This window comes from Schistocerca americana, chromosome 3 (genome assembly GCF_021461395.2).
Source record: "Schistocerca americana isolate TAMUIC-IGC-003095 chromosome 3, iqSchAmer2.1, whole genome shotgun sequence".
Taxonomy (NCBI): domain Eukaryota; kingdom Metazoa; phylum Arthropoda; class Insecta; order Orthoptera; family Acrididae; genus Schistocerca; species Schistocerca americana.
Genome location: NC_060121.1, coordinates 301,183,124 through 301,208,063, shown reverse-complemented (window position 1 = coordinate 301,208,063; position 24,940 = coordinate 301,183,124). Strand labels below are relative to the sequence as shown.

General features: G+C 46.5%; 62 non-coding genes across 62 annotated transcripts; 20 read left to right on the top strand and 42 right to left on the bottom strand.

Annotated features, from left to right (window-relative positions):
* Nucleotides 1–206: 206 nt before the first annotated feature.
* Trnaw-cca lies at nucleotides 207–278 on the bottom strand. Its single transcript has one exon. It is a non-coding gene; the product is annotated as a tRNA-Trp (tRNA).
* Nucleotides 279–6,312: 6,034 nt separating this feature from the next.
* Nucleotides 6,313–6,384, bottom strand: Trnac-gca. The gene has a single exon. It is a non-coding gene; the product is annotated as a tRNA-Cys (tRNA).
* A 318-nt stretch (nucleotides 6,385–6,702) lies between these two features.
* On the bottom strand, nucleotides 6,703–6,774 carry Trnaw-cca. The gene has a single exon. It is a non-coding gene; the product is annotated as a tRNA-Trp (tRNA).
* A 118-nt stretch (nucleotides 6,775–6,892) lies between these two features.
* Nucleotides 6,893–6,964, top strand: Trnaa-cgc. The gene has a single exon. It is a non-coding gene; the product is annotated as a tRNA-Ala (tRNA).
* A 275-nt stretch (nucleotides 6,965–7,239) lies between these two features.
* Trnac-gca lies at nucleotides 7,240–7,311 on the bottom strand. Its single transcript has one exon. It is a non-coding gene; the product is annotated as a tRNA-Cys (tRNA).
* Nucleotides 7,312–7,629: 318 nt separating this feature from the next.
* On the bottom strand, nucleotides 7,630–7,701 carry Trnaw-cca. The gene has a single exon. It is a non-coding gene; the product is annotated as a tRNA-Trp (tRNA).
* Nucleotides 7,702–7,819: 118 nt separating this feature from the next.
* Trnaa-cgc lies at nucleotides 7,820–7,891 on the top strand. The gene has a single exon. It is a non-coding gene; the product is annotated as a tRNA-Ala (tRNA).
* A 275-nt stretch (nucleotides 7,892–8,166) lies between these two features.
* Nucleotides 8,167–8,238, bottom strand: Trnac-gca. Its single transcript has one exon. It is a non-coding gene; the product is annotated as a tRNA-Cys (tRNA).
* A 318-nt stretch (nucleotides 8,239–8,556) lies between these two features.
* Trnaw-cca lies at nucleotides 8,557–8,628 on the bottom strand. The gene has a single exon. It is a non-coding gene; the product is annotated as a tRNA-Trp (tRNA).
* A 118-nt stretch (nucleotides 8,629–8,746) lies between these two features.
* On the top strand, nucleotides 8,747–8,818 carry Trnaa-cgc. The gene has a single exon. It is a non-coding gene; the product is annotated as a tRNA-Ala (tRNA).
* Nucleotides 8,819–9,093: 275 nt separating this feature from the next.
* On the bottom strand, nucleotides 9,094–9,165 carry Trnac-gca. The gene has a single exon. It is a non-coding gene; the product is annotated as a tRNA-Cys (tRNA).
* A 318-nt stretch (nucleotides 9,166–9,483) lies between these two features.
* On the bottom strand, nucleotides 9,484–9,555 carry Trnaw-cca. The gene has a single exon. It is a non-coding gene; the product is annotated as a tRNA-Trp (tRNA).
* A 118-nt stretch (nucleotides 9,556–9,673) lies between these two features.
* On the top strand, nucleotides 9,674–9,745 carry Trnaa-cgc. Its single transcript has one exon. It is a non-coding gene; the product is annotated as a tRNA-Ala (tRNA).
* Nucleotides 9,746–10,020: 275 nt separating this feature from the next.
* On the bottom strand, nucleotides 10,021–10,092 carry Trnac-gca. Its single transcript has one exon. It is a non-coding gene; the product is annotated as a tRNA-Cys (tRNA).
* A 318-nt stretch (nucleotides 10,093–10,410) lies between these two features.
* On the bottom strand, nucleotides 10,411–10,482 carry Trnaw-cca. Its single transcript has one exon. It is a non-coding gene; the product is annotated as a tRNA-Trp (tRNA).
* A 118-nt stretch (nucleotides 10,483–10,600) lies between these two features.
* On the top strand, nucleotides 10,601–10,672 carry Trnaa-cgc. The gene has a single exon. It is a non-coding gene; the product is annotated as a tRNA-Ala (tRNA).
* A 275-nt stretch (nucleotides 10,673–10,947) lies between these two features.
* Nucleotides 10,948–11,019, bottom strand: Trnac-gca. Its single transcript has one exon. It is a non-coding gene; the product is annotated as a tRNA-Cys (tRNA).
* Nucleotides 11,020–11,337: 318 nt separating this feature from the next.
* Trnaw-cca lies at nucleotides 11,338–11,409 on the bottom strand. Its single transcript has one exon. It is a non-coding gene; the product is annotated as a tRNA-Trp (tRNA).
* A 118-nt stretch (nucleotides 11,410–11,527) lies between these two features.
* Nucleotides 11,528–11,599, top strand: Trnaa-cgc. Its single transcript has one exon. It is a non-coding gene; the product is annotated as a tRNA-Ala (tRNA).
* A 275-nt stretch (nucleotides 11,600–11,874) lies between these two features.
* Nucleotides 11,875–11,946, bottom strand: Trnac-gca. Its single transcript has one exon. It is a non-coding gene; the product is annotated as a tRNA-Cys (tRNA).
* A 318-nt stretch (nucleotides 11,947–12,264) lies between these two features.
* On the bottom strand, nucleotides 12,265–12,336 carry Trnaw-cca. The gene has a single exon. It is a non-coding gene; the product is annotated as a tRNA-Trp (tRNA).
* Nucleotides 12,337–12,454: 118 nt separating this feature from the next.
* Nucleotides 12,455–12,526, top strand: Trnaa-cgc. The gene has a single exon. It is a non-coding gene; the product is annotated as a tRNA-Ala (tRNA).
* A 275-nt stretch (nucleotides 12,527–12,801) lies between these two features.
* On the bottom strand, nucleotides 12,802–12,873 carry Trnac-gca. The gene has a single exon. It is a non-coding gene; the product is annotated as a tRNA-Cys (tRNA).
* A 318-nt stretch (nucleotides 12,874–13,191) lies between these two features.
* Nucleotides 13,192–13,263, bottom strand: Trnaw-cca. Its single transcript has one exon. It is a non-coding gene; the product is annotated as a tRNA-Trp (tRNA).
* Nucleotides 13,264–13,381: 118 nt separating this feature from the next.
* Trnaa-cgc lies at nucleotides 13,382–13,453 on the top strand. The gene has a single exon. It is a non-coding gene; the product is annotated as a tRNA-Ala (tRNA).
* Nucleotides 13,454–13,728: 275 nt separating this feature from the next.
* Nucleotides 13,729–13,800, bottom strand: Trnac-gca. The gene has a single exon. It is a non-coding gene; the product is annotated as a tRNA-Cys (tRNA).
* Nucleotides 13,801–14,118: 318 nt separating this feature from the next.
* Trnaw-cca lies at nucleotides 14,119–14,190 on the bottom strand. Its single transcript has one exon. It is a non-coding gene; the product is annotated as a tRNA-Trp (tRNA).
* A 118-nt stretch (nucleotides 14,191–14,308) lies between these two features.
* On the top strand, nucleotides 14,309–14,380 carry Trnaa-cgc. Its single transcript has one exon. It is a non-coding gene; the product is annotated as a tRNA-Ala (tRNA).
* Nucleotides 14,381–14,655: 275 nt separating this feature from the next.
* Nucleotides 14,656–14,727, bottom strand: Trnac-gca. The gene has a single exon. It is a non-coding gene; the product is annotated as a tRNA-Cys (tRNA).
* A 318-nt stretch (nucleotides 14,728–15,045) lies between these two features.
* On the bottom strand, nucleotides 15,046–15,117 carry Trnaw-cca. Its single transcript has one exon. It is a non-coding gene; the product is annotated as a tRNA-Trp (tRNA).
* Nucleotides 15,118–15,235: 118 nt separating this feature from the next.
* On the top strand, nucleotides 15,236–15,307 carry Trnaa-cgc. Its single transcript has one exon. It is a non-coding gene; the product is annotated as a tRNA-Ala (tRNA).
* A 275-nt stretch (nucleotides 15,308–15,582) lies between these two features.
* Trnac-gca lies at nucleotides 15,583–15,654 on the bottom strand. Its single transcript has one exon. It is a non-coding gene; the product is annotated as a tRNA-Cys (tRNA).
* A 318-nt stretch (nucleotides 15,655–15,972) lies between these two features.
* Trnaw-cca lies at nucleotides 15,973–16,044 on the bottom strand. Its single transcript has one exon. It is a non-coding gene; the product is annotated as a tRNA-Trp (tRNA).
* A 118-nt stretch (nucleotides 16,045–16,162) lies between these two features.
* On the top strand, nucleotides 16,163–16,234 carry Trnaa-cgc. The gene has a single exon. It is a non-coding gene; the product is annotated as a tRNA-Ala (tRNA).
* Nucleotides 16,235–16,509: 275 nt separating this feature from the next.
* Trnac-gca lies at nucleotides 16,510–16,581 on the bottom strand. The gene has a single exon. It is a non-coding gene; the product is annotated as a tRNA-Cys (tRNA).
* Nucleotides 16,582–16,899: 318 nt separating this feature from the next.
* Nucleotides 16,900–16,971, bottom strand: Trnaw-cca. Its single transcript has one exon. It is a non-coding gene; the product is annotated as a tRNA-Trp (tRNA).
* A 118-nt stretch (nucleotides 16,972–17,089) lies between these two features.
* Trnaa-cgc lies at nucleotides 17,090–17,161 on the top strand. The gene has a single exon. It is a non-coding gene; the product is annotated as a tRNA-Ala (tRNA).
* Nucleotides 17,162–17,436: 275 nt separating this feature from the next.
* Nucleotides 17,437–17,508, bottom strand: Trnac-gca. The gene has a single exon. It is a non-coding gene; the product is annotated as a tRNA-Cys (tRNA).
* A 318-nt stretch (nucleotides 17,509–17,826) lies between these two features.
* On the bottom strand, nucleotides 17,827–17,898 carry Trnaw-cca. Its single transcript has one exon. It is a non-coding gene; the product is annotated as a tRNA-Trp (tRNA).
* A 118-nt stretch (nucleotides 17,899–18,016) lies between these two features.
* Trnaa-cgc lies at nucleotides 18,017–18,088 on the top strand. The gene has a single exon. It is a non-coding gene; the product is annotated as a tRNA-Ala (tRNA).
* A 275-nt stretch (nucleotides 18,089–18,363) lies between these two features.
* On the bottom strand, nucleotides 18,364–18,435 carry Trnac-gca. Its single transcript has one exon. It is a non-coding gene; the product is annotated as a tRNA-Cys (tRNA).
* A 318-nt stretch (nucleotides 18,436–18,753) lies between these two features.
* Trnaw-cca lies at nucleotides 18,754–18,825 on the bottom strand. The gene has a single exon. It is a non-coding gene; the product is annotated as a tRNA-Trp (tRNA).
* A 118-nt stretch (nucleotides 18,826–18,943) lies between these two features.
* Trnaa-cgc lies at nucleotides 18,944–19,015 on the top strand. The gene has a single exon. It is a non-coding gene; the product is annotated as a tRNA-Ala (tRNA).
* A 275-nt stretch (nucleotides 19,016–19,290) lies between these two features.
* On the bottom strand, nucleotides 19,291–19,362 carry Trnac-gca. Its single transcript has one exon. It is a non-coding gene; the product is annotated as a tRNA-Cys (tRNA).
* A 318-nt stretch (nucleotides 19,363–19,680) lies between these two features.
* Nucleotides 19,681–19,752, bottom strand: Trnaw-cca. The gene has a single exon. It is a non-coding gene; the product is annotated as a tRNA-Trp (tRNA).
* Nucleotides 19,753–19,870: 118 nt separating this feature from the next.
* Trnaa-cgc lies at nucleotides 19,871–19,942 on the top strand. The gene has a single exon. It is a non-coding gene; the product is annotated as a tRNA-Ala (tRNA).
* Nucleotides 19,943–20,217: 275 nt separating this feature from the next.
* On the bottom strand, nucleotides 20,218–20,289 carry Trnac-gca. The gene has a single exon. It is a non-coding gene; the product is annotated as a tRNA-Cys (tRNA).
* Nucleotides 20,290–20,607: 318 nt separating this feature from the next.
* Trnaw-cca lies at nucleotides 20,608–20,679 on the bottom strand. The gene has a single exon. It is a non-coding gene; the product is annotated as a tRNA-Trp (tRNA).
* Nucleotides 20,680–20,797: 118 nt separating this feature from the next.
* Trnaa-cgc lies at nucleotides 20,798–20,869 on the top strand. Its single transcript has one exon. It is a non-coding gene; the product is annotated as a tRNA-Ala (tRNA).
* Nucleotides 20,870–21,144: 275 nt separating this feature from the next.
* On the bottom strand, nucleotides 21,145–21,216 carry Trnac-gca. The gene has a single exon. It is a non-coding gene; the product is annotated as a tRNA-Cys (tRNA).
* Nucleotides 21,217–21,534: 318 nt separating this feature from the next.
* On the bottom strand, nucleotides 21,535–21,606 carry Trnaw-cca. The gene has a single exon. It is a non-coding gene; the product is annotated as a tRNA-Trp (tRNA).
* A 118-nt stretch (nucleotides 21,607–21,724) lies between these two features.
* Nucleotides 21,725–21,796, top strand: Trnaa-cgc. Its single transcript has one exon. It is a non-coding gene; the product is annotated as a tRNA-Ala (tRNA).
* Nucleotides 21,797–22,071: 275 nt separating this feature from the next.
* On the bottom strand, nucleotides 22,072–22,143 carry Trnac-gca. Its single transcript has one exon. It is a non-coding gene; the product is annotated as a tRNA-Cys (tRNA).
* Nucleotides 22,144–22,461: 318 nt separating this feature from the next.
* On the bottom strand, nucleotides 22,462–22,533 carry Trnaw-cca. The gene has a single exon. It is a non-coding gene; the product is annotated as a tRNA-Trp (tRNA).
* A 118-nt stretch (nucleotides 22,534–22,651) lies between these two features.
* Nucleotides 22,652–22,723, top strand: Trnaa-cgc. Its single transcript has one exon. It is a non-coding gene; the product is annotated as a tRNA-Ala (tRNA).
* A 275-nt stretch (nucleotides 22,724–22,998) lies between these two features.
* On the bottom strand, nucleotides 22,999–23,070 carry Trnac-gca. The gene has a single exon. It is a non-coding gene; the product is annotated as a tRNA-Cys (tRNA).
* Nucleotides 23,071–23,388: 318 nt separating this feature from the next.
* On the bottom strand, nucleotides 23,389–23,460 carry Trnaw-cca. Its single transcript has one exon. It is a non-coding gene; the product is annotated as a tRNA-Trp (tRNA).
* Nucleotides 23,461–23,578: 118 nt separating this feature from the next.
* Nucleotides 23,579–23,650, top strand: Trnaa-cgc. The gene has a single exon. It is a non-coding gene; the product is annotated as a tRNA-Ala (tRNA).
* Nucleotides 23,651–23,925: 275 nt separating this feature from the next.
* On the bottom strand, nucleotides 23,926–23,997 carry Trnac-gca. Its single transcript has one exon. It is a non-coding gene; the product is annotated as a tRNA-Cys (tRNA).
* Nucleotides 23,998–24,315: 318 nt separating this feature from the next.
* Trnaw-cca lies at nucleotides 24,316–24,387 on the bottom strand. The gene has a single exon. It is a non-coding gene; the product is annotated as a tRNA-Trp (tRNA).
* Nucleotides 24,388–24,505: 118 nt separating this feature from the next.
* Nucleotides 24,506–24,577, top strand: Trnaa-cgc. The gene has a single exon. It is a non-coding gene; the product is annotated as a tRNA-Ala (tRNA).
* Nucleotides 24,578–24,852: 275 nt separating this feature from the next.
* Nucleotides 24,853–24,924, bottom strand: Trnac-gca. The gene has a single exon. It is a non-coding gene; the product is annotated as a tRNA-Cys (tRNA).
* Nucleotides 24,925–24,940: the final 16 nt, after the last annotated feature.

Here is a 24,940-nt window from a genome sequence, read left to right as displayed (position 1 = left end):
GCGTTAAACGATATAAATATCAAAAATACTAGACACTTCGCGCCTGGAGAACGTGCGAGTCGGCGCCTTCACCTTAATGTCAGAACGCGAAAATTGCACTAGTAGCTTTTTTCAAGCAAGTTCTGTTCGTCCGTTCTCCGTAATCGTTTGGTATCTGATTAAACTGACATACTCGCCTATGGCTTCCGTAAACGAAAATTTCATTGTGACCCCGACGTGATTTGAACACGCAACCTTCTGATCTGGAGTCAGACGCGCTACCGTTGCTCCACGGAGTCGACGCTGCTTAGGTCTTGTCATGAATAGGTTCCTCCAACACTTACTGTACCGTTCAAACCTAAGAAATAATGACAGTAGGATCCACGAGGCACTCGTCCCAGATGTACTTGCTCTGGCGGGGGTGTAACTCAGTGGTAAAGTTCCGCCGCAGCAGCGGCCGTGTGCAGACGTGCCGGAGTGCTCGCTCCGTGCGTGTTAGGCGGCGCCTGCAGCTGGTTTAGTCTTGTGAGTACATCATGGCCTTTGCTATGGATGATCAGTTACGCCGTTACACGTTGCGTTTCCAATTTCCGTTCGGGTTTGGCCGACCACATGTCTACGAATTAGTCGATTTTTTCTTCGACAGATTGGGTCTTAAAGACGAGGAAGTTTTAGGATTTTCGTACGATTTTCTGGCGAATGCCGTCTACGTGAAACTTGTTAGTGACGAGCCCTGTTTACGTATAATGGACTTAACTAAGGGTACCGCCGAGTTCGTTAATTCTGATGGTGAAATTTGTAAAGTTGTCGTTACCCATGCTGGGTTAGGCCTGCGCACCGTCCGTGTATTCAACCTCCCATTTGAAATTGATCTTGAACGTATTCGGCAATGTCTGTCCCAGTATGGGAACGTATTGGAAATTCACCAAGAGCAGTGGAGCGGACTTAAACACTTCAATGTGGATAATGGTGTCCGGGTAGCGCGAATTGATCTATGCAAGCATATCCCGTCAAACGTCGTGGTACAAGGCTTCCGGGCACTCGTAATGTACGAGGGGCAACCACGTACATGTGTCCTTTGTGGCTCTCCGGACCATATGAAGGCCGCGTGTCCCCGTTCTAAACCAGTGCGTCGTGTTTTCCGACAACGTGATGGCCTTGTAGTTGGGCAGGATGGTAATAGGCCGACGTATGCCGAGAGCCTTGTCGGTCCGTCTGTCGTTAGCGCGCCACAGCTGCACGCGGCTGAGGTTGTGCCAGACGTGACCGCCGCCGATGTAAACACAGCTACGGCGAGCCGACTGCCCGGTGCTTCTGACGTAGAAACCTATGCAAACGACGGGGCCGGAAATTTGCGCCCTTCCGATGCTGGCGTGGTCCGTGTGGAACTTCCGCCTATGTTGCCCGATCAACATTTGCTCCCATCTGTGGAGAGTCTTCCACCTGAGGACTCTGATGACCAGCCGCGAGTTTCCCATCCCCTTCAAGTGACTTCTCCAGTCAGCGTAGTTTCCGGCAAGGAACAGTCTCCCACGGGAGCTACCCCTACCGCTGCGAAATCTGACATCAACCAACAAGTCGAAGACACCCGTCCTCAGCGGAAAGGCCGACAAAAAAAATCGGTCCGTAAGCAGAGTGACGAGGAAACTCGTACTCTTGAACAGAAACTGCAGCGTACTATCAAGCAGTTCCGGACGGATGAATGTGAGAAACTCGTCACAGACGATGGAGTACAGGTAGTGCAGCATTCAGAGGAACCCGATATGGGGATGCATGTCGACAGTTCTGGACCCGATACATTTATGGATACCGCTCACTCGCCGGGGTCGAGCAGGCAGACTTCCTGGGCTGACGATACGCATTAATATGGCATCACCCTTCTTATGCGGGATTACAAAATTGCAACTGCTAATATAAATCGAATAACATCTGATGTAAAATTAAAATGTTTGACTGACTATCTGTATGCCGCCGATGTAGACATCGTATTCCTACAAGAAGTCGTCACACCCAAAGTCGGGAATGTCACAGGCTATGAGGCCCTCATAAATATTGGCGATGAGGCAGGGACTGCAATTTTGTACAAAGCGGGCATCACTTGTAAACCTCGAGCGATTTTAGAAACGGGTCGAGGGATTGCCGTACAATTCGAAGATTTGCTTTTGGTCAACGTCTATGCCCCGACTGGATCTGTAGGCCGAAGGGATAGGAGTGTTTTTTATCGCGATGAAATTGTGCCATTATTATCCTGTGGTTGTTCGAAGGTTTTATTGGGCGGCGATTTTAATTGTGTTATACGCAGAGAAGACCAGTGTCCGAATTTTAATTTTTGTTTGGAGTTGCGAGATCTAATAGATGGGCTGGACTTACAAGATACCTGGTGCTCACTTCGCCCGCAGGTGACCGGATATACGTATGTTACCGCTGCCTCCGCTAGTCGTCTGGATAGGTTCTATGTATCTAAAGACATTTTAAGCGCTGCCAGGGATTGTGAAATATGGCCTGTTAATTTTAGCGACCACTGTGCGTATCACATCACGCTTCGGCACGTTTCGCAGAAAACCTTTTTGGGTCGAGGCGTATGGCACCTGAACGTCGCACTGTTGGACGACGGCGACCTGAAGAAGGATCTCATTGCAACGTGGCAATGGTGCCTCCAGCGACGACAAAGGTATAGGGAGCGTGTTCATTGGTGGACAGAGCTAGTAAAACCGAACATAAAGAAATGTATTTGTCAGTTTGCCAGGGCCAAGGCGTACTGGAAGAAACAGACGTTGGAATTTTATTTTACCGCTCTCCGCCAGTTGTACGACGATTCCTCTGCACTGCCTGGCAATCTCCTTCGCATTAAACGTACCAAAGCCAAAATCACCGCATTGGTTCGTGAGTCTCTGGCAGGAGCCCAAGTCAGGGCACGCGCTTTCGATGACACCTTTAACGAGTCAGCGTCCTTGTACCACGTCATACGGGAAGCTAAAAGAGGCAGACAAAAAATCATTACTCAACTGACAGATGACGATGGTCGTGTTTATGATGAGCAAGGCGAGCTTAAGGCTTTTATTCGGAATCATTTCCGGCAACTTTACTCACTGCCTGACACAGATGTAGAGGCGGGAGAGGAATTTTTGTCTAACATTACGGCATCGGTGGATCCGGACGACCACGCACAGCTCCTGGCAAACATCACTAACTTCGAAGTGAAGTCAATCATTACGTCTGCGGCGAAAGGAAAAGCTGCAGGATCAGACAGTTTGCCGGTTGAATTTTATCTTCGGTATTGGGATGTTTTCGGCGACGAACTGACTATCATGTATAATGAACTGTTAACGCATACTGCTTTTCCATCGCAGTTCACTGAGGGTCTGATAGTCTTAGTCTCCAAACCGTCACCAGGGACTTCACTCAATAACTTACGACCAATCACCCTACTCAATGCAGATTTCAAAATCTTTACTCGGATTCTGAATGCCAGACTCAAGCCAGTCCTTAGTAAAGTGCTTGGTTCATACCACATGAACGTAGTTACTGGTCGATCGATGATAGACGCCCTGTGCGAATACCGAGATATTGCATATTTGACTTGGATTTGCAAGACCACGTTGGCAATAGTCTTTTTTGACTTCGACAAGGCATTTGATCGGACTAACCATGGATTTCTCTTCAGAACGCTGGACAAACTGGGTTTCAACCAGCATTTCGTACAGATAATCAGGAACTGTATCTGCAATACGTCTTCCCGCGTGAAATTCAACGGCCAGTTAATAGCCCCTGTGCCCATTCAACAAGGTTTGCGACAAGGGTGCCCGCTTTCCACGACTCTTTTCGCCATTGCTATAGAGCCACTACTGAAAACGTTTTGCGTCACCTTACCGGGTCTTCAAACGCTGAATACCAAGACCGTCTGTCATGCCTATGCGGACGATATCAGCGTCCTTATCAACAACGACGAAGAGTTCGATACCGTGCGGCGGCTTGTCCACCGGTATGCCAGCGCCTGCGGTGCACGCCTTAACGAACGGAAATCCAAAGTCTTGCATTTAGGTCCGCAGGCTCGATTCGCGGACACCGTTTGGTTAGAGGCAACCAACCAGCTCAAGCACCTTGGTTTGATTCTCACTCCGAATCCACGGGAAATGGTAAGAGTGAATTGGGAACAGAAGCTCAACGTCCTTCGAGCTTTGATTCGTGAGCACAATATGCGGTGTTTAGACAGGATTCAGAGAGCACATTTCGTCAATTATTATGTTCTCAGCAAGATTTACCATGTTGCCGCTGTTCTCCCTATTCCTCCTGATATTGCAAATAGAATCTTAGCCCTTGCAGGCTGGTACATTTGGCGAGGTAATATTTTTAAAGTCGCTTTCAAGGCTACCGCTTTACCTCGGTATAAAGGTGGTTTAGCTCTTAAAAATGTTGAATTACAGTGCTTAGCGATTTTTCTCGCTCGAACGACAAGGATCTTACGAAATAGTCAGACAGGTCTTACAGCACGTCTCTTCCAGCAGTTACGACCACCGGATATGACGCCGCCGATAAATGTTGGACATATCCATCCCGAGCTCGTTCATATTCGCCGATATTACGTGGAGTCCAGCTATGTACATCAACACCTGCAACCACTCACTGCTGCTGCTGTCTACAGTGTATTTACGAATCGGCAACAGAATAACTCCATAGAAATGAAGTATCCTGGCAAGGACTGGCGACAAATTTGGGTGAATATCAGCACTCCTCTCCTTCACTCCCGAGTTCGTTCCGTGTGGTATGATGTGGTGAACGAGGTGATACCCACAAGGGAGAAATTGTGTAAGATCCAACTACGGCCTACTCCGACTTGCGACGCATGTGGCCATGTGGAAACATTGCCACACATATTAAACTGCAGAGATCAGACGCAAATCTGGAATTGGACGAGAATGAAACTGGCTGTTATTAATAGAACGACGCCATCCGCAATACAACTGCAAGATATATTCCAACCGGACTGGAAATTATTTCCGAAATCTAAAAATAATAGCTATACCTGGTTAATTGGACAGTACCTATATTATATGCTGACGACTAAAACGCCTACACTTTCTGATTTTCATATGTATCTTATTGCCGAATATTACGCGATCAAACGATTACGGAAATATAAAGAAAAGTTTCAGAATTTTCTCACCGTTGCTTTGAATGATGGGAAGCTTTAAGTGTGCGAACCAATGGGTACGATCATAGTTTTTTTTTTTTTTTTTTTTTTTTTTATTTCTTCTCTTATCTGGGTATCTCAGTGTCAGTTTTCAGGACTCCATTGCTTCATAGGTTGTACAAGGTGGGCACCTAAGGTCAACGAGAAGCAGCATGCAACAGGATGCCAAACTTGTGAAGCCAGTATTTATTTCTGTTTTTACTTTACTCAGAAGACAAGTATAGTTTAATTTGACGAAGTTTAACAGACGGGGCAGTATTTCTTTCTAGATACCCATTTTTCCTCTATACGGAACTTTATTTCTATTATTATTTACGATGCTGACAGAGAAACCTCTGATCTTGTTGTTTTTGTCTCCACTAACTCAAGGAACACATACTAGTAACCAGTTACTTTCGCTAATAACTCCAAGAAAACACCACGGCGGTAATCTCGGCGAACTTACTCTCAACGCTAAGAGATGACGACTTTGAATCATGCCTTCAGGAAACTGAATCATCGACGAATGCAGAACGACACGGAAACATTATGCTATTATTACGTGAAGACGAGCTTGAGACGTAGTGATCCTGAGATGTACCACCGCAAAAAAAAAAAAAAAAAAAAAAAAAAAAAAAAAAAAAAAAAAAAAAAAAAAAAAAAAAAAAGTTAAAAAAATAAATAAATAAATAAATTATACACTACTATAGCGCAGAAGCTAGCCAAAGAAGGCACACAAGGTGAGCGTATGGATGGGCTGTGTGGGGAGAAGGGAGGCCCAAAAAAAAAAAAAAAAAAAAAAAAAAAAAAAAAAAAAAAAAAAAAAAAAAAAAAAAAGTGGTAGAGTGTCTGCTTCGCATGCAGAAAGTCCTGGGTTCAAATCCCAGCTCCTTCAATTTTTGTTGCAGCGGTACAAGAAAACTTTTGCCTATCACCATATTCTACAAAATTCAGTGTACAAGATTCTTCCGCCAAGCAAGTGGATTTCGTACAGTTCGACCTCATGGCGGGAGGACGATGACCTGCAAGACTCTGGGCTGCGATCCCCCCCATTGAAATGTTGCTCCAAAGCCTTCGGTATGGCGTGCAGGGTGCATCTCAAACATGCATTTGCAACTCACCGCGACAATCGTCATTTGTTTTTTCGAGATACTGAAAAATGAAGGGGGCACCCGGGATTGAACCGGGGACCTCTCGATCTGCAGTCGAATGCTCTACGACTGAGCTATACCCCCTTTCACGATCTTTCTGTTCCCATAACTTAAGGAAAAGTATTATACTCTGCCTGGCTAAAGACGTCTAATCGAGCAAAATATTGCGTAATCATTATCTCTCAGTTATATATTAGCGTTAAACGATATAAATATCAAAAATACTAGACACTTCGCGCCTGGAGAACGTGCGAGTCGGCGCCTTCACCTTAATGTCAGAACGCGAAAATTGCACTAGTAGCTTTTTTCAAGCAAGTTCTGTTCGTCCGTTCTCCGTAATCGTTTGGTATCTGATTAAACTGACATACTCGCCTATGGCTTCCGTAAACGAAAATTTCATTGTGACCCTGACGTGATTTGAACACGCAACCTTCTGATCTGGAGTCAGACGCGCTACCGTTGCGCCACGGAGTCGACGCTGCTTAGGTCTTGTCATGAATAGGTTCCTCCAACACTTACTGTACCGTTCAAACCTAAGAAATAATGACAGTAGGATCCACGAGGCACTCGTCCCAGATGTACTTGCTCTGGCGGGGGTGTAACTCAGTGGTAGAGTGTCTGCTTCGCATGCAGAAAGTCCTGGGTTCAAATCCCAGCTCCTCCAATTTTTGTTTCTCCGTGCAGCGGTACAAGAAAACTTTTGCCTATCACCATATTCTACAAAATTCAGTGTACAAGATTCTTCCGCCAAGCAAGTGGATTTCGTACAGTTCGACCTCATGGCGGGAGGACGATGACCTGCAAGACTCTGGGCTGCGATCCCCCCCATTGAAATGTTGCTCCAAAGCCTTCGGTATGGCGTGCAGGGTGCATCTCAAACATGCATTTGCAACTCACCGCGACAATCGTCATTTGTTTTTTCGAGATACTGAAAAATGAAGGGGGCACCCGGGATTGAACCGGGGACCTCTCGATCTGCAGTCGAATGCTCTACGACTGAGCTATACCCCCTTTCACGATCTTTCTGTTCCCATAACTTAAGGAAAAGTATTATACTCTGCCTGGCTAAAGACGTCTAATCGAGCAAAATATTGCGTAATCATTATCTCTCAGTTATATATTAGCGTTAAACGATATAAATATCAAAAATACTAGACACTTCGCGCCTGGAGAACGTGCGAGTCGGCGCCTTCACCTTAATGTCAGAACGCGAAAATTGCACTAGTAGCTTTTTTCAAGCAAGTTCTGTTCGTCCGTTCTCCGTAATCGTTTGGTATCTGATTAAACTGACATACTCGCCTATGGCTTCCGTAAACGAAAATTTCATTGTGACCCCGACGTGATTTGAACACGCAACCTTCTGATCTGGAGTCAGACGCGCTACCGTTGCGCCACGGAGTCGACGCTGCTTAGGTCTTGTCATGAATAGGTTCCTCCAACACTTACTGTACCGTTCAAACCTAAGAAATAATGACAGTAGGATCCACGAGGCACTCGTCCCAGATGTACTTGCTCTGGCGGGGGTGTAACTCAGTGGTAGAGTGTCTGCTTCGCATGCAGAAAGTCCTGGGTTCAAATCCCAGCTCCTCCAATTTTTGTTTCTCCGTGCAGCGGTACAAGAAAACTTTTGCCTATCACCATATTCTACAAAATTCAGTGTACAAGATTCTTCCGCCAAGCAAGTGGATTTCGTACAGTTCGACCTCATGGCGGGAGGACGATGACCTGCAAGACTCTGGGCTGCGATCCCCCCCATTGAAATGTTGCTCCAAAGCCTTCGGTATGGCGTGCAGGGTGCATCTCAAACATGCATTTGCAACTCACCGCGACAATCGTCATTTGTTTTTTCGAGATACTGAAAAATGAAGGGGGCACCCGGGATTGAACCGGGGACCTCTCGATCTGCAGTCGAATGCTCTACGACTGAGCTATACCCCCTTTCACGATCTTTCTGTTCCCATAACTTAAGGAAAAGTATTATACTCTGCCTGGCTAAAGACGTCTAATCGAGCAAAATATTGCGTAATCATTATCTCTCAGTTATATATTAGCGTTAAACGATATAAATATCAAAAATACTAGACACTTCGCGCCTGGAGAACGTGCGAGTCGGCGCCTTCACCTTAATGTCAGAACGCGAAAATTGCACTAGTAGCTTTTTTCAAGCAAGTTCTGTTCGTCCGTTCTCCGTAATCGTTTGGTATCTGATTAAACTGACATACTCGCCTATGGCTTCCGTAAACGAAAATTTCATTGTGACCCCGACGTGATTTGAACACGCAACCTTCTGATCTGGAGTCAGACGCGCTACCGTTGCGCCACGGAGTCGACGCTGCTTAGGTCTTGTCATGAATAGGTTCCTCCAACACTTACTGTACCGTTCAAACCTAAGAAATAATGACAGTAGGATCCACGAGGCACTCGTCCCAGATGTACTTGCTCTGGCGGGGGTGTAACTCAGTGGTAGAGTGTCTGCTTCGCATGCAGAAAGTCCTGGGTTCAAATCCCAGCTCCTCCAATTTTTGTTTCTCCGTGCAGCGGTACAAGAAAACTTTTGCCTATCACCATATTCTACAAAATTCAGTGTACAAGATTCTTCCGCCAAGCAAGTGGATTTCGTACAGTTCGACCTCATGGCGGGAGGACGATGACCTGCAAGACTCTGGGCTGCGATCCCCCCCATTGAAATGTTGCTCCAAAGCCTTCGGTATGGCGTGCAGGGTGCATCTCAAACATGCATTTGCAACTCACCGCGACAATCGTCATTTGTTTTTTCGAGATACTGAAAAATGAAGGGGGCACCCGGGATTGAACCGGGGACCTCTCGATCTGCAGTCGAATGCTCTACGACTGAGCTATACCCCCTTTCACGATCTTTCTGTTCCCATAACTTAAGGAAAAGTATTATACTCTGCCTGGCTAAAGACGTCTAATCGAGCAAAATATTGCGTAATCATTATCTCTCAGTTATATATTAGCGTTAAACGATATAAATATCAAAAATACTAGACACTTCGCGCCTGGAGAACGTGCGAGTCGGCGCCTTCACCTTAATGTCAGAACGCGAAAATTGCACTAGTAGCTTTTTTCAAGCAAGTTCTGTTCGTCCGTTCTCCGTAATCGTTTGGTATCTGATTAAACTGACATACTCGCCTATGGCTTCCGTAAACGAAAATTTCATTGTGACCCCGACGTGATTTGAACACGCAACCTTCTGATCTGGAGTCAGACGCGCTACCGTTGCGCCACGGAGTCGACGCTGCTTAGGTCTTGTCATGAATAGGTTCCTCCAACACTTACTGTACCGTTCAAACCTAAGAAATAATGACAGTAGGATCCACGAGGCACTCGTCCCAGATGTACTTGCTCTGGCGGGGGTGTAACTCAGTGGTAGAGTGTCTGCTTCGCATGCAGAAAGTCCTGGGTTCAAATCCCAGCTCCTCCAATTTTTGTTTCTCCGTGCAGCGGTACAAGAAAACTTTTGCCTATCACCATATTCTACAAAATTCAGTGTACAAGATTCTTCCGCCAAGCAAGTGGATTTCGTACAGTTCGACCTCATGGCGGGAGGACGATGACCTGCAAGACTCTGGGCTGCGATCCCCCCCATTGAAATGTTGCTCCAAAGCCTTCGGTATGGCGTGCAGGGTGCATCTCAAACATGCATTTGCAACTCACCGCGACAATCGTCATTTGTTTTTTCGAGATACTGAAAAATGAAGGGGGCACCCGGGATTGAACCGGGGACCTCTCGATCTGCAGTCGAATGCTCTACGACTGAGCTATACCCCCTTTCACGATCTTTCTGTTCCCATAACTTAAGGAAAAGTATTATACTCTGCCTGGCTAAAGACGTCTAATCGAGCAAAATATTGCGTAATCATTATCTCTCAGTTATATATTAGCGTTAAACGATATAAATATCAAAAATACTAGACACTTCGCGCCTGGAGAACGTGCGAGTCGGCGCCTTCACCTTAATGTCAGAACGCGAAAATTGCACTAGTAGCTTTTTTCAAGCAAGTTCTGTTCGTCCGTTCTCCGTAATCGTTTGGTATCTGATTAAACTGACATACTCGCCTATGGCTTCCGTAAACGAAAATTTCATTGTGACCCCGACGTGATTTGAACACGCAACCTTCTGATCTGGAGTCAGACGCGCTACCGTTGCGCCACGGAGTCGACGCTGCTTAGGTCTTGTCATGAATAGGTTCCTCCAACACTTACTGTACCGTTCAAACCTAAGAAATAATGACAGTAGGATCCACGAGGCACTCGTCCCAGATGTACTTGCTCTGGCGGGGGTGTAACTCAGTGGTAGAGTGTCTGCTTCGCATGCAGAAAGTCCTGGGTTCAAATCCCAGCTCCTCCAATTTTTGTTTCTCCGTGCAGCGGTACAAGAAAACTTTTGCCTATCACCATATTCTACAAAATTCAGTGTACAAGATTCTTCCGCCAAGCAAGTGGATTTCGTACAGTTCGACCTCATGGCGGGAGGACGATGACCTGCAAGACTCTGGGCTGCGATCCCCCCCATTGAAATGTTGCTCCAAAGCCTTCGGTATGGCGTGCAGGGTGCATCTCAAACATGCATTTGCAACTCACCGCGACAATCGTCATTTGTTTTTTCGAGATACTGAAAAATGAAGGGGGCACCCGGGATTGAACCGGGGACCTCTCGATCTGCAGTCGAATGCTCTACGACTGAGCTATACCCCCTTTCACGATCTTTCTGTTCCCATAACTTAAGGAAAAGTATTATACTCTGCCTGGCTAAAGACGTCTAATCGAGCAAAATATTGCGTAATCATTATCTCTCAGTTATATATTAGCGTTAAACGATATAAATATCAAAAATACTAGACACTTCGCGCCTGGAGAACGTGCGAGTCGGCGCCTTCACCTTAATGTCAGAACGCGAAAATTGCACTAGTAGCTTTTTTCAAGCAAGTTCTGTTCGTCCGTTCTCCGTAATCGTTTGGTATCTGATTAAACTGACATACTCGCCTATGGCTTCCGTAAACGAAAATTTCATTGTGACCCCGACGTGATTTGAACACGCAACCTTCTGATCTGGAGTCAGACGCGCTACCGTTGCGCCACGGAGTCGACGCTGCTTAGGTCTTGTCATGAATAGGTTCCTCCAACACTTACTGTACCGTTCAAACCTAAGAAATAATGACAGTAGGATCCACGAGGCACTCGTCCCAGATGTACTTGCTCTGGCGGGGGTGTAACTCAGTGGTAGAGTGTCTGCTTCGCATGCAGAAAGTCCTGGGTTCAAATCCCAGCTCCTCCAATTTTTGTTTCTCCGTGCAGCGGTACAAGAAAACTTTTGCCTATCACCATATTCTACAAAATTCAGTGTACAAGATTCTTCCGCCAAGCAAGTGGATTTCGTACAGTTCGACCTCATGGCGGGAGGACGATGACCTGCAAGACTCTGGGCTGCGATCCCCCCCATTGAAATGTTGCTCCAAAGCCTTCGGCATGGCGTGCAGGGTGCATCTCAAACATGCATTTGCAACTCACCGCGACAATCGTCATTTGTTTTTTCGAGATACTGAAAAATGAAGGGGGCACCCGGGATTGAACCGGGGACCTCTCGATCTGCAGTCGAATGCTCTACGACTGAGCTATACCCCCTTTCACGATCTTTCTGTTCCCATAACTTAAGGAAAAGTATTATACTCTGCCTGGCTAAAGACGTCTAATCGAGCAAAATATTGCGTAATCATTATCTCTCAGTTATATATTAGCGTTAAACGATATAAATATCAAAAATACTAGACACTTCGCGCCTGGAGAACGTGCGAGTCGGCGCCTTCACCTTAATGTCAGAACGCGAAAATTGCACTAGTAGCTTTTTTCAAGCAAGTTCTGTTCGTCCGTTCTCCGTAATCGTTTGGTATCTGATTAAACTGACATACTCGCCTATGGCTTCCGTAAACGAAAATTTCATTGTGACCCCGACGTGATTTGAACACGCAACCTTCTGATCTGGAGTCAGACGCGCTACCGTTGCGCCACGGAGTCGACGCTGCTTAGGTCTTGTCATGAATAGCTTCCTCCAACACTTACTGTACCGTTCAAACCTAAGAAATAATGACAGTAGGATCCACGAGGCACTCGTCCCAGATGTACTTGCTCTGGCGGGGGTGTAACTCAGTGGTAGAGTGTCTGCTTCGCATGCAGAAAGTCCTGGGTTCAAATCCCAGCTCCTCCAATTTTTGTTTCTCCGTGCAGCGGTACAAGAAAACTTTTGCCTATCACCATATTCTACAAAATTCAGTGTACAAGATTCTTCCGCCAAGCAAGTGGATTTCGTACAGTTCGACCTCATGGCGGGAGGACGATGACCTGCAAGACTCTGGGCTGCGATCCCCCCCATTGAAATGTTGCTCCAAAGCCTTCGGTATGGCGTGCAGGGTGCATCTCAAACATGCATTTGCAACTCACCGCGACAATCGTCATTTGTTTTTTCGAGATACTGAAAAATGAAGGGGGCACCCGGGATTGAACCGGGGACCTCTCGATCTGCAGTCGAATGCTCTACGACTGAGCTATACCCCCTTTCACGATCTTTCTGTTCCCATAACTTAAGGAAAAGTATTATACTCTGCCTGGCTAAAGACGTCTAATCGAGCAAAATATTGCGTAATCATTATCTCTCAGTTATATATTAGCGTTAAACGATATAAATATCAAAAATACTAGACACTTCGCGCCTGGAGAACGTGCGAGTCGGCGCCTTCACCTTAATGTCAGAACACGAAAATTGCACTAGTAGCTTTTTTCAAGCAAGTTCTGTTCGTCCGTTCTCCGTAATCGTTTGGTATCTGATTAAACTGACATACTCGCCTATGGCTTCCGTAAACGAAAATTTCATTGTGACCCCGACGTGATTTGAACACGCAACCTTCTGATCTGGAGTCAGACGCGCTACCGTTGCGCCACGGAGTCGACGCTGCTTAGGTCTTGTCATGAATAGGTTCCTCCAACACTTACTGTACCGTTCAAACCTAAGAAATAATGACAGTAGGATCCACGAGGCACTCGTCCCAGATGTACTTGCTCTGGCGGGGGTGTAACTCAGTGGTAGAGTGTCTGCTTCGCATGCAGAAAGTCCTGGGTTCAAATCCCAGCTCCTCCAATTTTTGTTTCTCCGTGCAGCGGTACAAGAAAACTTTTGCCTATCACCATATTCTACAAAATTCAGTGTACAAGATTCTTCCGCCAAGCAAGTGGATTTCGTACAGTTCGACCTCATGGCGGGAGGACGATGACCTGCAAGACTCTGGGCTGCGATCCCCCCCATTGAAATGTTGCTCCAAAGCCTTCGGTATGGCGTGCAGGGTGCATCTCAAACATGCATTTGCAACTCACCGCGACAATCGTCATTTGTTTTTTCGAGATACTGAAAAATGAAGGGGGCACCCGGGATTGAACCGGGGACCTCTCGATCTGCAGTCGAATGCTCTACGACTGAGCTATACCCCCTTTCACGATCTTTCTGTTCCCATAACTTAAGGAAAAGTATTATACTCTGCCTGGCTAAAGACGTCTAATCGAGCAAAATATTGCGTAATCATTATCTCTCAGTTATATATTAGCGTTAAACGATATAAATATCAAAAATACTAGACACTTCGCGCCTGGAGAACGTGCGAGTCGGCGCCTTCACCTTAATGTCAGAACGCGAAAATTGCACTAGTAGCTTTTTTCAAGCAAGTTCTGTTCGTCCGTTCTCCGTAATCGTTTGGTATCTGATTAAACTGACATACTCGCCTATGGCTTCCGTAAACGAAAATTTCATTGTGACCCCGACGTGATTTGAACACGCAACCTTCTGATCTGGAGTCAGACGCGCTACCGTTGCGCCACGGAGTCGACGCTGCTTAGGTCTTGTCATGAATAGGTTCCTCCAACACTTACTGTACCGTTCAAACCTAAGAAATAATGACAGTAGGATCCACGAGGCACTCGTCCCAGATGTACTTGCTCTGGCGGGGGTGTAACTCAGTGGTAGAGTGTCTGCTTCGCATGCAGAAAGTCCTGGGTTCAAATCCCAGCTCCTCCAATTTTTGTTTCTCCGTGCAGCGGTACAAGAAAACTTTTGCCTATCACCATATTCTACAAAATTCAGTGTACAAGATTCTTCCGCCAAGCAAGTGGATTTCGTACAGTTCGACCTCATGGCGGGAGGACGATGACCTGCAAGACTCTGGGCTGCGATCCCCCCCATTGAAATGTTGCTCCAAAGCCTTCGGTATGGCGTGCAGGGTGCATCTCAAACATGCATTTGCAACTCACCGCGACAATCGTCATTTGTTTTTTCGAGATACTGAAAAATGAAGGGGGCACCCGGGATTGAACCGGGGACCTCTCGATCTGCAGTCGAATGCTCTACGACTGAGCTATACCCCCTTTCACGATCTTTCTGTTCCCATAACTTAAGGAAAAGTATTATACTCTGCCTGGCTAAAGACGTCTAATCGAGCAAAATATTGCGTAATCATTATCTCTCAGTTATATATTAGCGTTAAACGATATAAATATCAAAAATACTAGACACTTCGCGCCTGGAGAACGTGCGAGTCGGCGCCTTCACCTTAATGTCAGAACGCGAAAATTGCACTAGTAGCTTTTTTCAAGCAAGTTCTGTTCGTCCGTTCTCCGTAATCGTTTGGTATCTGATTAAACTGACATACTCGCCTATGGCTTCCGTAGACGAAAATTTCATTGTGACCCCGACGTGATTTGAACACGCAACCTTCTGATCTGGAGTCAGACGCGCTACCGTTGCGCCACGGAGTCGACGCTGCTTAGGTCTTGTCATGAATAGGTTCCTCCAACACTTACTGTACCGTTCAAACCTAAGAAATAATGACAGTAGGATCCACGAGGCACTCGTCCCAGATGTACTTGCTCTGGCGGGGGTGTAACTCAGTGGTAGAGTGTCTGCTTCGCATGCAGAAAGTGCTGGGTTCAAATCCCAGCTCCTCCAATTTTTGTTTCTCCGTGCAGCGGTACAAGAAAACTTTTGCCTATCACCATATTCTACAAAATTCAGTGTACAAGATTCTTCCGCCAAGCAAGTGGATTTCGTACAGTTCGACCTCATGGCGGGAGGACGATGACCTGCAAGACTCTGGGCTGCGATCCCCCCCATTGAAATGTTGCTCCAAAGCCTTCGGTATGGCGTGCAGGGTGCATCTCAAACATGCATTTGCAACTCACCGCGACAATCGTCATTTGTTTTTTCGAGATACTGAAAAATGAAGGGGGCACCCGGGATTGAACCGGGGACCTCTCGATCTGCAGTCGAATGCTCTACGACTGAGCTATACCCCCTTTCACGATCTTTCTGTTCCCATAACTTAAGGAAAAGTATTATACTCTGCCTGGCTAAAGACGTCTAATCGAGCAAAATATTGCGTAATCATTATCTCTCAGTTATATATTAGCGTTAAACGATATAAATATCAAAAATACTAGACACTTCGCGCCTGGAGAACGTGCGAGTCGGCGCCTTCACCTTAATGTCAGAACGCGAAAATTGCACTAGTAGCTTTTTTCAAGCAAGTTCTGTTCGTCCGTTCTCCGTAATCGTTTGGTATCTGATTAAACTGACATACTCGCCTATGGCTTCCGTAAACGAAAATTTCATTGTGACCCCGACGTGATTTGAACACGCAACCTTCTGATCTGGAGTCAGACGCGCTACCGTTGCGCCACGGAGTCGACGCTGCTTAGGTCTTGTCATGAATAGGTTCCTCCAACACTTACTGTACCGTTCAAACCTAAGAAATAATGACAGTAGGATCCACGAGGCACTCGTCCCAGATGTACTTGCTCTGGCGGGGGTGTAACTCAGTGGTAGAGTGTCTGCTTCGCATGCAGAAAGTCCTGGGTTCAAATCCCAGCTCCTCCAATTTTTGTTTCTCCGTGCAGCGGTACAAGAAAACTTTTGCCTATCACCATATTCTACAAAATTCAGTGTACAAGATTCTTCCGCCAAGCAAGTGGATTTCGTACAGTTCGACCTCATGGCGGGAGGACGATGACCTGCAAGACTCTGGGCTGCGATCCCCCCCATTGAAATGTTGCTCCAAAGCCTTCGGTATGGCGTGCGGGGTGCATCTCAAACATGCATTTGCAACTCACCGCGACAATCGTCATTTGTTTTTTCGAGATACTGAAAAATGAAGGGGGCACCCGGGATTGAACCGGGGACCTCTCGATCTGCAGTCGAATGCTCTACGACTGAGCTATACCCCCTTTCACGATCTTTCTGTTCCCATAACTTAAGGAAAAGTATTATACTCTGCCTGGCTAAAGACGTCTAATCGAGCAAAATATTGCGTAATCATTATCTCTCAGTTATATATTAGCGTTAAACGATATAAATATCAAAAATACTAGACACTTCGCGCCTGGAGAACGTGCGAGTCGGCGCCTTCACCTTAATGTCAGAACGCGAAAATTGCACTAGTAGCTTTTTTCAAGCAAGTTCTGTTCGTCCGTTCTCCGTAATCGTTTGGTATCTGATTAAACTGACATACTCGCCTATGGCTTCCGTAAACGAAAATTTCATTGTGACCCCGACGTGATTTGAACACGCAACCTTCTGATCTGGAGTCAGACGCGCTACCGTTGCGCCACGGAGTCGACGCTGCTTAGGTCTTGTCATGAATAGGTTCCTCCAACACTTACTGTACCGTTCAAACCTAAGAAATAATGACAGTAGGATCCACGAGGCACTCGTCCCAGATGTACTTGCTCTGGCGGGGGTGTAACTCAGTGATAGAGTGTCTGCTTCGCATGCAGAAAGTGCTGGGTTCAAATCCCAGCTCCTCCAATTTTTGTTTCTCCGTGCAGCGGTACAAGAAAACTTTTGCCTATCACCATATTCTACAAAATTCAGTGTACAAGATTCTTCCGCCAAGCAAGTGGATTTCGTACAGTTCGACCTCATGGCGGGAGGACGATGACCTGCAAGACTCTGGGCTGCGATCCCCCCCATTGAAATGTTGCTCCAAAGCCTTCGGTATGGCGTGCAGGGTGCATCTCAAACATGCATTTGCAACTCACCGCGACAATCGTCATTTGTTTTTTCGAGATACTGAAAAATGAAGGGGGCACCCGGGATTGAACCGGGGACCTCTCGATCTGCAGTCGAATGCTCTACGACTGAGCTATACCCCCTTTCACGATCTTTCTGTTCCCATAACTTAAGGAAAAGTATTATACTCTGCCTGGCTAAAGACGTCTAATCGAGCAAAATATTGCGTAATCATTATCTCTCAGTTATATATTAGCGTTAAACGATATAAATATCAAAAATACTAGACACTTCGCGCCTGGAGAACGTGCGAGTCGGCGCCTTCACCTTAATGTCAGAACGCGAAAATTGCACTAGTAGCTTTTTTCAAGCAAGTTCTGTTCGTCCGTTCTCCGTAATCGTTTGGTATCTGATTAAACTGACATACTCGCCTATGGCTTCCGTAAACGAAAATTTCATTGTGACCCCGACGTGATTTGAACACGCAACCTTCTGATCTGGAGTCAGACGCGCTACCGTTGCGCCACGGAGTCGACGCTGCTTAGGTCTTGTCATGAATAGGTTCCTCCAACACTTACTGTACCGTTCAAACCTAAGAAATAATGACAGTAGGATCCACGAGGCACTCGTCCCAGATGTACTTGCTCTGGCGGGGGTGTAACTCAGTGGTAGAGTGTCTGCTTCGCATGCAGAAAGTGCTGGGTTCAAATCCCAGCTCCTCCAATTTTTGTTTCTCCGTGCAGCGGTACAAGAAAACTTTTGCCTATCACCATATTCTACAAAATTCAGTGTACAAGATTCTTCCGCCAAGCAAGTGGATTTCGTACAGTTCGACCTCATGGCGGGAGGACGATGACCTGCAAGACTCTGGGCTGCGATCCCCCCCATTGAAATGTTGCTCCAAAGCCTTCGGTATGGCGTGCAGGGTGCATCTCAAACATGCATTTGCAACTCACCGCGACAATCGTCATTTGTTTTTTCGAGATACTGAAAAATGAAGGGGGCACCCGGGATTGAACCGGGGACCTCTCGATCTGCAGTCGAATGCTCTACGACTGAGCTATACCCCCTTTCACGATCTTTCTGTTCCCATAACTTAAGGAAAAGTATTATACTCTGCCTGGCTAAAGACGTCTAATCGAGCAAAATATTGCGTAATCATTATCTCTCAGTTATATATTAGCGTTAAACGATATAAATATCAAAAATACTAGACACTTCGCGCCTGGAGAACGTGCGAGTCGGCGCCTTCACCTTAATGTCAGAACGCGAAAATTGCACTAGTAGCTTTTTTCAAGCAAGTTCTGTTCGTCCGTTCTCCGTAATCGTTTGGTATCTGATTAAACTGACATACTCGCCTATGGCTTCCGTAAACGAAAATTTCATTGTGACCCCGACGTGATTTGAACACGCAACCTTCTGATCTGGAGTCAGACGCGCTACCGTTGCGCCACGGAGTCGACGCTGCTTAGGTCTTGTCATGAATAGGTTCCTCCAACACTTACTGTACCGTTCAAACCTAAGAAATAATGACAGTAGGATCCACGAGGCACTCGTCCCAGATGTACTTGCTCTGGCGGGGGTGTAACTCAGTGGTAGAGTGTCTGCTTCGCATGCAGAAAGTCCTGGGTTCAAATCCCAGCTCCTCCAATTTTTGTTTCTCCGTGCAGCGGTACAAGAAAACTTTTGCCTATCACCATATTCTACAAAATTCAGTGTACAAGATTCTTCCGCCAAGCAAGTGGATTTCGTACAGTTCGACCTCATGGCGGGAGGACGATGACCTGCAAGACTCTGGGCTGCGATCCCCCCCATTGAAATGTTGCTCCAAAGCCTTCGGTATGGCGTGCGGGGTGCATCTCAAACATGCATTTGCAACTCACCGCGACAATCGTCATTTGTTTTTTCGAGATACTGAAAAATGAAGGGGGCACCCGGGATTGAACCGGGGACCTCTCGATCTGCAGTCGAATGCTCTACGACTGAGCTATACCCCCTTTCACGATCTTTCTGTTCCCATAACTTAAGGAAAAGTATTATACTCTGCCTGGCTAAAGACGTCTAATCGAGCAAAATATTGCGTAATCATTATCTCTCAGTTATATATTAGCGTTAAACGATATAAATATCAAAAATACTAGACACTTCGCGCCTGGAGAACGTGCGAGTCGGCGCCTTCACCTTAATGTCAGAACGCGAAAATTGCACTAGTAGCTTTTTTCAAGCAAGTTCTGTTCGTCCGTTCTCCGTAATCGTTTGGTATCTGATTAAACTGACATACTCGCCTATGGCTTCCGTAAACGAAAATTTCATTGTGACCCCGACGTGATTTGAACACGCAACCTTCTGATCTGGAGTCAGACGCGCTACCGTTGCGCCACGGAGTCGACGCTGCTTAGGTCTTGTCATGAATAGGTTCCTCCAACACTTACTGTACCGTTCAAACCTAAGAAATAATGACAGTAGGATCCACGAGGCACTCGTCCCAGATGTACTTGCTCTGGCGGGGGTGTAACTCAGTGGTAGAGTGTCTGCTTCGCATGCAGAAAGTGCTGGGTTCAAATCCCAGCTCCTCCAATTTTTGTTTCTCCGTGCAGCGGTACAAGAAAACTTTTGCCTATCACCATATTCTACAAAATTCAGTGTACAAGATTCTTCCGCCAAGCAAGTGGATTTCGTACAGTTCGACCTCATGGCGGGAGGACGATGACCTGCAAGACTCTGGGCTGCGATCCCCCCCATTGAAATGTTGCTCCAAAGCCTTCGGTATGGCGTGCAGGGTGCATCTCAAACATGCATTTGCAACTCACCGCGACAATCGTCATTTGTTTTTTCGAGATACTGAAAAATGAAGGGGGCACCCGGGATTGAACCGGGGACCTCTCGATCTGCAGTCGAATGCTCTACGACTGAGCTATACCCCCTTTCACGATCTTTCTGTTCCCATAACTTAAGGAAAAGTATTATACTCTGCCTGGCTAAAGACGTCTAATCGAGCAAAATATTGCGTAATCATTATCTCTCAGTTATATATTAGCGTTAAACGATATAAATATCAAAAATACTAGACACTTCGCGCCTGGAGAACGTGCGAGTCGGCGCCTTCACCTTAATGTCAGAACGCGAAAATTGCACTAGTAGCTTTTTTCAAGCAAGTTCTGTTCGTCCGTTCTCCGTAATCGTTTGGTATCTGATTAAACTGACATACTCGCCTATGGCTTCCGTAAACGAAAATTTCATTGTGACCCCGACGTGATTTGAACACGCAACCTTCTGATCTGGAGTCAGACGCGCTACCGTTGCGCCACGGAGTCGACGCTGCTTAGGTCTTGTCATGAATAGGTTCCTCCAACACTTACTGTACCGTTCAAACCTAAGAAATAATGACAGTAGGATCCACGAGGCACTCGTCCCAGATGTACTTGCTCTGGCGGGGGTGTAACTCAGTGGTAGAGTGTCTGCTTCGCATGCAGAAAGTCCTGGGTTCAAATCCCAGCTCCTCCAATTTTTGTTTCTCCGTGCAGCGGTACAAGAAAACTTTTGCCTATCACCATATTCTACAAAATTCAGTGTACAAGATTCTTCCGCCAAGCAAGTGGATTTCGTACAGTTCGACCTCATGGCGGGAGGACGATGACCTGCAAGACTCTGGGCTGCGATCCCCCCCATTGAAATGTTGCTCCAAAGCCTTCGGTATGGCGTGCAGGGTGCATCTCAAACATGCATTTGCAACTCACCGCGACAATCGTCATTTGTTTTTTCGAGATACTGAAAAATGAAGGGGGCACCCGGGATTGAACCGGGGACCTCTCGATCTGCAGTCGAATGCTCTACGACTGAGCTATACCCCCTTTCACGATCTTTCTGTTCCCATAACTTAAGGAAAAGTATTATACTCTGCCTGGCTAAAGACGTCTAATCGAGCAAAATATTGCGTAATCATTATCTCTCAGTTATATATTAGCGTTAAACGATATAAATATCAAAAATACTAGACACTTCGCGCCTGGAGAACGTGCGAGTCGGCGCCTTCACCTTAATGTCAGAACGCGAAAATTGCACTAGTAGCTTTTTTCAAGCAAGTTCTGTTCGTCCGTTCTCCGTAATCGTTTGGTATCTGATTAAACTGACATACTCGCCTATGGCTTCCGTAAACGAAAATTTCATTGTGACCCCGACGTGATTTGAACACGCAACCTTCTGATCTGGAGTCAGACGCGCTACCGTTGCGCCACGGAGTCGACGCTGCTTAGGTCTTGTCATGAATAGGTTCCTCCAACACTTACTGTACCGTTCAAACCTAAGAAATAATGACAGTAGGATCCACGAGGCACTCGTCCCAGATGTACTTGCTCTGGCGGGGGTGTAACTCAGTGGTAGAGTGTCTGCTTCGCATGCAGAAAGTCCTGGGTTCAAATCCCAGCTCCTCCAATTTTTGTTTCTCCGTGCAGCGGTACAAGAAAACTTTTGCCTATCACCATATTCTACAAAATTCAGTGTACAAGATTCTTCCGCCAAGCAAGTGGATTTCGTACAGTTCGACCTCATGGCGGGAGGACGATGACCTGCAAGACTCTGGGCTGCGATCCCCCCCATTGAAATGTTGCTCCAAAGCCTTCGGTATGGCGTGCAGGGTGCATCTCAAACATGCATTTGCAACTCACCGCGACAATCGTCATTTGTTTTTTCGAGATACTGAAAAATGAAGGGGGCACCCGGGATTGAACCGGGGACCTCTCGATCTGCAGTCGAATGCTCTACGACTGAGCTATACCCCCTTTCACGATCTTTCTGTTCCCATAACTTAAGGAAAAGTATTATACTCTGCCTGGCTAAAGACGTCTAATCGAGCAAAATATTGCGTAATCATTATCTCTCAGTTATATATTAGCGTTAAACGATATAAATATCAAAAATACTAGACACTTCGCGCCTGGAGAACGTGCGAGTCGGCGCCTTCACCTTAATGTCAGAACGCGAAAATTGCACTAGTAGCTTTTTTCAAGCAAGTTCTGTTCGTCCGTTCTCCGTAATCGTTTGGTATCTGATTAAACTGACATACTCGCCTATGGTTTCCGTAAACGAAAATTTCATTGTGACCCCGACGTGATTTGAACACGCAACCTTCTGATCTGGAGTCAGACGCGCTACCGTTGCGCCACGGAGTCGACGCTGCTTAGGTCTTGTCATGAATAGGTTCCTCCAACACTTACTGTACCGTTCAAACCTAAGAAATAATGACAGTAGGATCCACGAGGCACTCGTCCCAGATGTACTTGCTCTGGCGGGGGTGTAACTCAGTGGTAGAGTGTCTGCTTCGCATGCAGAAAGTCCTGGGTTCAAATCCCAGCTCCTCCAATTTTTGTTTCTCCGTGCAGCGGTACAAGAAAACTTTTGCCTATCACCATATTCTACAAAATTCAGTGTACAAGATTCTTCCGCCAAGCAAGTGGATTTCGTACAGTTCGACCTCATGGCGGGAGGACGATGACCTGCAAGACTCTGGGCTGCGATTCCCCCCATTGAAATGTTGCTCCAAAGCCTTCGGTATGGCGTGCAGGGTGCATCTCAAACATGCATTTGCAACTCACCGCGACAATCGTCATTTGTTTTTTCGAGATACTGAAAAATGAAGGGGGCACCCGGGATTGAACCGGGGACCTCTCGATCTGCAGTCGAATGCTCTACGACTGAGCTATACCCCCTTTCACGATCTTTCTGTTCCCATAACTTAAGGAAAAGTATTATACTCTGCCTGGCTAAAGACGTCTAATCGAGCAAAATATTGCGTAATCATTATCTCTCAGTTATATATTAGCGTTAAACGATATAAATATCAAAAATACTAGACACTTCGCGCCTGGAGAACGTGCGAGTCGGCGCCTTCACCTTAATGTCAGAACGCGAAAATTGCACTAGTAGCTTTTTTCAAGCAAGTTCTGTTCGTCCGTTCTCCGTAATCGTTTGGTATCTGATTAAACTGACATACTCGCCTATGGCTTCCGTAAACGAAAATTTCATTGTGACCCCGACGTGATTTGAACACGCAACCTTCTGATCTGGAGTCAGACGCGCTACCGTTGCGCCACGGAGTCGACGCTGCTTAGGTCTTGTCATGAATAGGTTCCTCCAACACTTACTGTACCGTTCAAACCTAAGAAATAATGACAGTAGGATCCACGAGGCACTCGTCCCAGATGTACTTGCTCTGGCGGGGGTGTAACTCAGTGGTAGAGTGTCTGCTTCGCATGCAGAAAGTCCTGGGTTCAAATCCCAGCTCCTCCAATTTTTGTTTCTCCGTGCAGCGGTACAAGAAAACTTTTGCCTATCACCATATTCTACAAAATTCAGTGTACAAGATTCTTCCGCCAAGCAAGTGGATTTCGTACAGTTCGACCTCATGGCGGGAGGACGATGACCTGCAAGACTCTGGGCTGCGATCCCCCCCATTGAAATGTTGCTCCAAAGCCTTCGGTATGGCGTGCAGGGTGCATCTCAAACATGCATTTGCAACTCACCGCGACAATCGTCATTTGTTTTTTCGAGATACTGAAAAATGAAGGGGGCACCCGGGATTGAACCGGGGACCTCTCGATCTGCAGTCGAATGCTCTACGACTGAGCTATACCCCCTTTCACGATCTTTCTGTTCCCATAACTTAAGGAAAAGTATTATACTCTGCCTGGCTAAAGACGTCTAATCGAGCAAAATATTGCGTAATCATTATCTCTCAGTTATATATTAGCGTTAAACGATATAAATATCAAAAATACTAGACACTTCGCGCCTGGAGAACGTGCGAGTCGGCGCCTTCACCTTAATGTCAGAACGCGAAAATTGCACTAGTAGCTTTTTTCAAGCAAGTTCTGTTCGTCCGTTCTCCGTAATCGTTTGGTATCTGATTAAACTGACATACTCGCCTATGGCTTCCGTAAACGAAAATTTCATTGTGACCCCGACGTGATTTGAACACGCAACCTTCTGATCTGGAGTCAGACGCGCTACCGTTGCGCCACGGAGTCGACGCTGCTTAGGTCTTGTCATGAATAGGTTCCTCCAACACTTACTGTACCGTTCAAACCTAAGAAATAATGACAGTAGGATCCACGAGGCACTCGTCCCAGATGTACTTGCTCTGGCGGGGGTGTAACTCAGTGGTAGAGTGTCTGCTTCGCATGCAGAAAGTCCTGGGTTCAAATCCCAGCTCCTCCAATTTTTGTTTCTCCGTGCAGCGGTACAAGAAAACTTTTGCCTATCACCATATTCTACAAAATTCAGTGTACAAGATTCTTCCGCCAAGCAAGTGGATTTCGTACAGTTCGACCTCATGGCGGGAGGACGATGACCTGCAAGACTCTGGGCTGCGATCCCCCCCATTGAAATGTTGCTCCAAAGCCTTCGGTATGGCGTGCAGGGTGCATCTCAAACATGCATTTGCAACTCACCGCGACAATCGTCATTTGTTTTTTCGAGATACTGAAAAATGAAGGGGGCACCCGGGATTGAACCGGGGACCTCTCGATCTGCAGTCGAATGCTCTACGACTGAGCTATACCCCCTTTCACGATCTTTCTG